Genomic DNA, 8,957 nt, shown 5'->3' with positions numbered 1-8,957 from the left:
AATTCCTAGAGGCATTTGTTCTTCTACATCCACATCTCAACATCACTCTACAATGTCATGTTCTCCCTTATCTGTCCCCACCAGCTCACCTGCACATGTTTCTGTTCCCTCATCTTCTCAACCATCCACTTCAGCTTCTTCCTCTCTGCAATTAGAAGTTGATCTTCGTGCATATGACACACCAACTTATCCTCCATCATCTTTATTGCCACCCCACACCTCTACTCAAAATGTTCACATAATAATCACTAGATGCAAGGCTATTGCTTTGGTTAGTTCTATTGTACCGGAGTCTCACTCTGAACCTTCTTCAGTTGTGCCAGCTCTTCAACATCCACGCTGGTTAGAAGCTATGAATACTAAGTGTAAAGCTTTACAGGATAACCAAACTTGGACTCTAATGCCCTATACTGATGATATGACTCTAGTCGCTAACAAATGAGTCTTTAAGGTTAAGTTATATGTTGATGGTAGCCTACAGAGATACAAGGCACGTCTTGTGGCTAAGGGGTTCCATCAAACACCCGGTGTCGACTATTTTGAGACTTTTTCCCCTGTTATTAAAGCCTCTATGATACGGGTCATTTTGTCTCTAACAGTTTGCAAGGGCTGGGATGTCCAACAAGTTGACGTTAACAACGCATTTCTTAATGGGGATCTCACTAAGTCTATATACATGTCTCAACCAGAAGGTTTTGTTGATGCCTCTAAACCTTCTCACGTTTGCAAACTCCACAAAGCCTTATATGGCTTGAAAAAGGCACCCCGGGCCTAGTTTGACAAACTTAAGGCAGCTTTGTTACTCTAGAACTTCCAGAATTCCACTTCTGATTCAAGTCTATTCTACTATCATCAAGGTGATATTGTGGTGTACATTATTGTTTACATTGATGATATTCTCTTAACTGGCAATGACACCCCCTTGATTCATAAAATAGTGACTGATTTAGACGTCACTTTTGGCCTTAAAATTCTTGCCTCTCTCCATTACTTCCTAGGTATATCTGTGGTCTCCATTGCTCACGGTTTGCATCTCCATCAAAGCAAATATGCTCAAGAAATTTTCACTAAGTTTGATATGCACAACTGTAACCCGTGTGCCACTCATATGGTTCTTAGTTCCAAGATAAGCTTTGATGATGGCCTACTCTTTGATCACCCTACCCTGTACAAATGTCTTATTGGAGCCTTACAATATCTCACTATGACTCAGCCTGACCTCTCCTTTGTGGTAAATAAATTAAGCCAGTTTCTCAAAGATCCCACTGTTACTCACTGGCAAGCTTGTAAGCATCCGTACAGATGTCTTATTAGAGCCTTACAATATCTCACTATGACTCGGCCTGACCTCTCCTTTGTGGTAAATAAATTAAGCCAGTTTCTCAAAGCTCCCACCGTTACTCGCTGGCAAGCTTGTAAGCATGTTTTACGCTACATCAAAGGTACCTTGAGTCATGGCCTCACCTTCAGCAGGAGCTCTACTTTTTAGCTTGAAAGATATGCTGATGTGGAATGGGTCAATAGTATTTCTAGTCGCAAGTCCACAAGTGGCTGTTGTATTTTTCTTGGCTCTAACTTGATCCAGTGGAGTTCCAAAAAACAACAAGTTGTGGCATTGTCTTCTACCGAAGTTGAATATCACGCTTTAGCCCAAGCCTCCACCAAAGTCGCTTGGCTTCAGAATCTTTTTCAAACCTTCACATCTCTGTTCCTGGTATCCATGTGCTCTGGTGTGATAACACTAGTGCAGGTGCTCTAGCCTCAAACCCAATTTTTCACGTTCGCACGAAACACATCAAAATTGATGTGCATTTCATCCAAGAAATGGTTCAATCCAAACGGCTGGTTATTCAGTATGTTGCTTCCTAGTTCCAAGTGGCTGATATTTTAACCAAACCTCTATCCAGTTCCCATTTTCAGATCCTTCGAGACCAACTTCAGGTGTTTGGTTCTTCTCTCTCTGAATTTGAGCTTGAGGGACGATTACAGCATCAAATGCAAGCTCCAAATCCTGAAAGGAAAAAGATAGCTACGATAGCTGATCTCGTGTGATCTTGTGTTTGAGGGACGATTTTTTTTTTTTTTTTTTTTTTTTTTTTTTTGTGTTTAGCTTGAGGGACGATGTTGATAGTATTGCCAGCTACGCTCAACAAAATGACAACTCTTGTGCCATAAAGCTGGTGATTAAAAGCAATACGAAGCCGTTATTTGATGTAGAAATTGAAAAAAGAAAAGACAAGTCAGGACAATGAATTTTTTGGCCCTGTTTTCAACATTGAGTCTTCTTCTCTAACAAACTCTGCAAGTTGCAACCTAAATAAAGATTCCAGAAAAAATGAGTGGTCAGAGATCAATATTTTTTGTGTTTGTGAAGTATTATGAATGGTAGAGATAAGTTTGATAAGGATCATTGTCAAAAATCTCATTATATAAATTGTAAAGCTGATGTTAGTTATTGTACTTGAAAATGATATAATTTTGTTAAGTCTTTTCTCTACTTTTTTTCTTCTTGTTCAACGCTTTTCAAGCTAACACCTAAACCTCTAAATCATTAAAAAAAAAATGTCAAATTAAATAATAAAAAATATTTTAATTTGTGTCTCAAATTCAAGGGTTCCATCAAGTTTATGCAAGAGTTGAAGAAAAAAATAATTACTTTTGCAAGATCTTAATATCAGAAGAAAGAATCCTAGATTCAACAAGACATCAAAAACAAAGAGCTCAAACTGAAGAGAGAAGAAAAAGTTGTAGAGCAACTACAAAACATTTATGGATATGAAGAATGATTATTGTAGAGAACAAGCTAAATTGTATCTTGTTAGGAACTTAGGATCCCCCATCGAGATCTCATACCCACCAGTGTGGTACTTAAACCTATGGGTTCTCCCCCCTATCAAGCCGATCTTTTGGGTTGGACTCTCTTTTGGATTTGAATTCTAACATTTATGCTTTTATTGAGAGTTAGCTGCAAATGGGCTACCTATAGGCTAGGTTAAGGTGTAGTGTCCTCTCTTTGGGAGGGATACTGTATCGATAAATGTAGGTGAGTGAAGCCACCCAAACGAAAAAGGGCTCCCATTGTTCAATGTCGATAGAGTGAAAATCGTCGTGGACATTGTTAGTGTATATTAGTGTATGCCCTAAAACCATTGTATTGTCGTTTCAAAGCATTTTGTCTTGTATCTATATATCATAAATAATAGAAGAAAGAATTCTTCAATTCATTATAAATTGCTTCTTTATTCAGTGATGCATTTAAAATATGTATGTATAATGAATAGTCCAGATGTTCATTTAATCTAAATGAATTATCGAAAAAGTTCCCTACGAAGCAATATATTTGGGCAACTATATGCATATAGGCATACTGGATGCTTCCGAAAGATATCATGAGTTGATATAAGTATGGATGACGATGATAGTCATGTCACTGGGGCCTTAGTATGGATTAGTGGTTTGTGAACTATTTTTCGAACGTGACCGAATAACGACAAATCACTTGGAAAGCATGTAGTCAATGATTTATCGTTTGGTTATATCTGCACACTGAAATCCTTGACCTGAGACATTCTGGTCAGATCCAATACGGATGTGTATGGTTCGTACGATGTATAAGTACGAGACCAGTCATGTTTCGTATGATAAAGCCTATTTGATCATGCGTTGCCATATGCAAAAACGAACGATGGTCAAGAAGGGATCCTGACTCAAAAATATAGGATTAGGAGTACCGTTGACTCCATTCGGATTCGGTTCCTGGTCGAACGTCAATAAATGTCGGAAATCAGAATCTCTGGCCAAAGTCTATTATTGTCATACAAAGCAAGTTTGTGATGACGAGTTTCGGACATATTGATCAACGATTCGATAGAAGATCGAGTTTAGGATTTTGACATTCCATGAATCTGTGCCGATCAAGATATATCAATGAGGGACTTTACCTGCATGGTACATATGACTGAAATGGGTTCGATGAAGTATTTCTTCATCGGGGTTTAGGGACTATGGCACATTGCTAATGTTTACCATAGTCGTTGGGCCTCCGACAGGTTTCTGGATTAATTCAAAACCAGCTCACAGCTAATCCACAGTGGACCTACATGGTCAACCAATAGCCTTGAGAATTAAGAAGGATGAGAGAGAGAAATGATTATCCGAAGAGGGCTATCACCTTCCGAGTGTAATGACGGATTTCTATAGTAATAGTTACATAGAAATTGTTTATAACATTTTAAAGGTTAAAATGGTCAAGCAATAATTAATTATATTTAATTATTATATCTTAAGCGTTAAGATTAATGAGATGAACGAAAAACCTTTTATAGTTAAGGGTAAAAGGGAAATTTATGGGTTGTTATGTAAACTAGTTTAGTTTACATGGCCCTTAAATAATATTGATATTCAAGGGTGACATAATAATACTTGGACTCTCTTTTCAATAAGATTTTTATTGGGCTTGGAAGTGAAAAACAAATAATTGCAAAATTACCCAATGTATATATAAATGCAAAAGGTTGCATTTTAGTTCATAATACACATTGTTCACTCAAAGCAAACCAAAAAAAGCTCCCTCCCTAGCCACGCCACTCTCTAACTCTTGTCAAAGTGGTGTTTTAAGGGTGGAGTCTCATCGTTTTGAGTCTAATCTTCATCTCCAAAGCAAAGGAGTAGGTATAATCCTTTTCCAGCTTGTTTGAAAACTTTTTTTTTGAATCCAACTTTCATGCTTCATTCTTCATTTCCACCACTCTTCATGCATGTTGTTTCTTCAGACGTCGGCTCTTGAAAGGAAGGTGCAATGTTAATTACACATGGGTTTTACACCCACCAAGTGTGGTACTTAAGCCTATGGACTCTAACACCTATCAGGCTAATCTTTTGAGTCAAGTACTCTTTGGGCTTGAGTTCTAACATATCTAATACTTTTTTGTCTCTGGAGACAACAAAATCTATGGCTAAATTTACTAGATTTTTTGGTAAAGCTATCATTTAGCTTCATATTTCAATACCTGTCACTATCTTTCTTTTGTACATGTGAACACTCGTGTAACTTAATAAACTGAGCATAAGATACCAAATTGGAGAAAAAATTAATATAATGTTAATGTACAAATTTGTTAGAGTTATCTATGACCAATGTTTTATTCAAAATATGGAAAAATGATAAAACAAAATGAACCCATTAATAGACCTGATTTTGACAACACTCTCCACAGAAACCAAATTTTGAAAAACCTTGCTCTTGTTAGAACTCAAGTTCAGGAACCTAAAAGACTGATTTAATAGGTAGAGAGCTCATAAGTTTAAGTACCCCAGATATGAGATCTCGATGTAGAATTCTAACACGCTTACTTTATTGTGTGAGAGAGAGATACCGCTGAGAAAGAGTTTTTAAGAAAGAGTAGTGAAGAGATAAAGGAGAGAGACTGATTTTGACCAAGAAATGACGTGAATTTTTTTGCAATATTTGTTCATTTACACTTCTTTTTCATATTTTTGTTTATTAATGTGCCCTCTTAGAGAATCTATATAATGTATTCTTAAAATCTATTGTAACATGTCACGCGGTTTAGAGAGTTGGATAAATAAACATACATTTAATATCTAAACAAAAGAAATGAGCCTAACAAGGCTTATATATATCCCATAAAATGCATAACATTATTAACATATATAATTTTAGCGTGGGATTAATTATAATATATCTGCCCATATATAAAATTCTGGGCAATCTTAAAGATATATTGTACTTGCCAGGAAATTAAAGATATATTTGACATTTTACTTCTAATAATTAATTAAAGATATATGCGTTTGGGCACTCCATGTTGTGATGGTCTTAGATAAGAAAATCTACTGGTCCTCACATAATTAATAAGGAATCAGACTTAGATTATGCACATGGGGGACGTGCTCCCCTGGAATTTAAATTTTCAGTTTCATCCTTAATGTTCTAACCCTATTACAATTGTATCCAACCTCACAAATTAAACTTAATATTAGATTCAATTAATTAAGCATAAGAAAAGATTTATTTCATGAGAAAAATTGAATCTTTGTATGCATTTAACAAACATTTTCCTTTATTTTTTAGGGTTATTTGCTTGTTTCTTTGTTACAAAAGTGATAAAAAGATGTCATTCTAGCTACATCCGTTTTTCCAACCAGCAATGAATTTTTAACTTCTTTTACTTTCCTTTTTTCTCATCAGTTTCTTCGTCAAAGCTTCTTCCCTTTTCTTTCATCTCTGCTACTACTTTTTTATCAAGCTTTTAAAACTCAAATATATCATCAAAAACCTACAGTCCAAAATTCTTATCTTCGTCGAAATCCATCAAGACAAAATAATAATAATAATAATAATAATAATAATATCACATCTAATCAAAATTAGGTGCAATCAATGGTAGAGCTATGTGTTGGTTTGCGGTAGTCATGGGCTCTCCGCCCTCCCAATAATTTTTAAAATTTATATAGAAATATAACATTTTCACTCCTAAATATTCACTTTTTGACTTTTTGACCACCTCAGTAGTGAAACTATCATCATTCATTTTTTATACTTAACCCCTTTGTTGAAGATTAACCTCAAAACAAGCCCGAGGCGCCGCCCCAACCACCCCAAACCCACACCCACAGTTTGTAGACGTCTTTTCAAATCACAAATCTAACTCCGTTGCTTCCAAGATTAATCTTGGTGTTCTAGTTAGCCCTACTAAACATGATATAATAATTTCTATATAAATTTAGTAAAGCTTCCCTTGTTTTATGACTAGCCCCATGTAAGAAAGCATAAAATACACTTCTGTGGTATTCCATTCATGCACCCATTCATTAACCACATAATAAATTTCATCCTACCTATCATTCCGTTGTTTATTAACTTCAGATTCAATGGTGAAAATAACCCTTGGTCAACAGTATATAAAGGAGCAAATATTGGGAAATTGCAACAGTTCTCTTGGTTTGATAGAGCAATTTTCTTAAGGGTTTTTTTCTCTTTTACATTCAACTTGTAATCTTGGGTGAGTGGGTGTTTGTTTTCATTCAAGTGAGAGGGGTTGTACCTCAAGCTTCTAGGGAATCTGATAGTATCTCTTGGTAGGATTACGGGTAAGATTGGGTTGTATCTTTAGTGATTGATCTTTGATCTGTGGTGTAAACTCCTGATTCTAATTGATTAATGCAGCGAGCCTCTGATTCCAAAGCTCAACCACGGTAAATCTGGGTGTATTGTTATGGTGTTTTTTTTTTTAGCTTGATGTGTGTTAAAGATTAGGAAGTTTTCATAACAACAAACATTTTAACATGATTTTAATACTTAAGACACAATACATGGATCATAGCATTATAAGTGCAATTAACTACATGCAAAATATGAGTTGAGGTTACATGAGAAATAGGCACCAAATGCGTTGGCGTGGGTTTAATCACAACAGATTACTAAGAATGATAAGTGTGAAGAAGATGGACCTTGGACAGATGGAAACAATCCAGGGGACAGCACTGGTGACATGTGTCCCATCCACCAGGTCTCTACAAACACGCCAGGTGTCTAACAAACAATTCTCTGTGTCTCTGTTTGTGTGGGTCACTCTTTCACTTACTGTGCTTGTCCACCACGTTTTGTAATTGATCAGGAAGCTCTGAATCAGTTATGTAAAGGTGTATAAATCACGTGAACGTGAATATGAATATATCGCCATTTTCAATCTTAATACTACTCCGTTTCTTGGGTACTCCTTTCTCTTCTCTCACTCTGCTTTTCCTTTTCCTCACTTGGTATCAAGAGCAGGTAAGAAGAAGTGGCAGACTCCACTCCAGAGATTCCCACACTCGTCCCCACAACTATAAATACCATCAACACCCACTTTCAAACACGTTCCAAACCTTCCAACTTCAACTTCATGTACCCACTAGCTTGATCTAAAAAATTATCTTTCATGCGAAGACCCAGGTAATAACCGATCCGAAGCCAATGATTGAGGGCCTGATGATGGACTAAACCAAACCAGCTCCCTTCCTCACCCCAAGTCCAGAACACCAGAAACTGTCAACTTACCAATCCAGATTATCTAATCTGGAAAAGGCAGGACCAGACCCTCCTCGGCTGGTGCTGTTCACCATCTCAGATGGTATTTTGAGAAAATCAACGGTGCAACACCCTCTCGAGAAGTCTGGGACAGCCTCGAAAAAATCTATGAAGCTCAATCACAAGCTAGAGTACTTCACCTGAAACTCCAGCTCCAAACACCAGGAAAGGGCCAATTGAAAGTAACTGAATTTTTGACAAATGAAGGATAGTTGCAGATGAGCTAAATCGGCTGGCCAACATATCCCGGAAGAGGAACTCATCTTACAAATTTAGGTGGAGCTGGGGATTGAGTTCGAAACTGTGGTTTCAATTGCCACCTCTTCAGAACTCTTCCCTCATTGCAGAGACTTACACCTGTTCTCAACCACGAGTCTAGATTGGAAAGGATTCACACCAAATCAACATTTGAGGTACAACAAAATCCTTCCGCTCATGTTGCAAAAGCAACAATCAAAGACAGTTTTTCATCCCAACAAAGTTTAATACTACAATAGGAACCCAAGCCAACAGAGGAAGAGGGCAGGGCAAATCCAAAATTCTGGAAATAGGAATGGTTCTGGGACCAGACAACCTGTCAGTTGTGTCTAAAATATGGTCATTCAGTTGAAGTTTGCTATCACCGATATGACAGAAACTTTGCTCCTTCAAACCAGTAAACCCAGAACCAAGGAGCACCAAATCAAGTTTATGCTGCAGCCTCTAGCCAACCATTTCCACCATCGAATACTCAAGTGAGGGGATGGTACATGGACAGTGGCGAATCAACACAATCACCACAACGACTTAAACAACTTAAGCCTAAAAAAGGAATACCAAGGACCAGAGAAGGAACGGTGGGAATGGCCAAGCTCTCAACATAACC

This window comes from Pistacia vera, unplaced genomic scaffold (assembly GCF_008641045.1).
Source record: "Pistacia vera cultivar Batoury unplaced genomic scaffold, PisVer_v2 Contig200, whole genome shotgun sequence".
In the NCBI taxonomy this organism is placed as follows: domain Eukaryota; kingdom Viridiplantae; phylum Streptophyta; class Magnoliopsida; order Sapindales; family Anacardiaceae; genus Pistacia; species Pistacia vera.
This window is presented reverse-complemented; position numbering follows the sequence as displayed.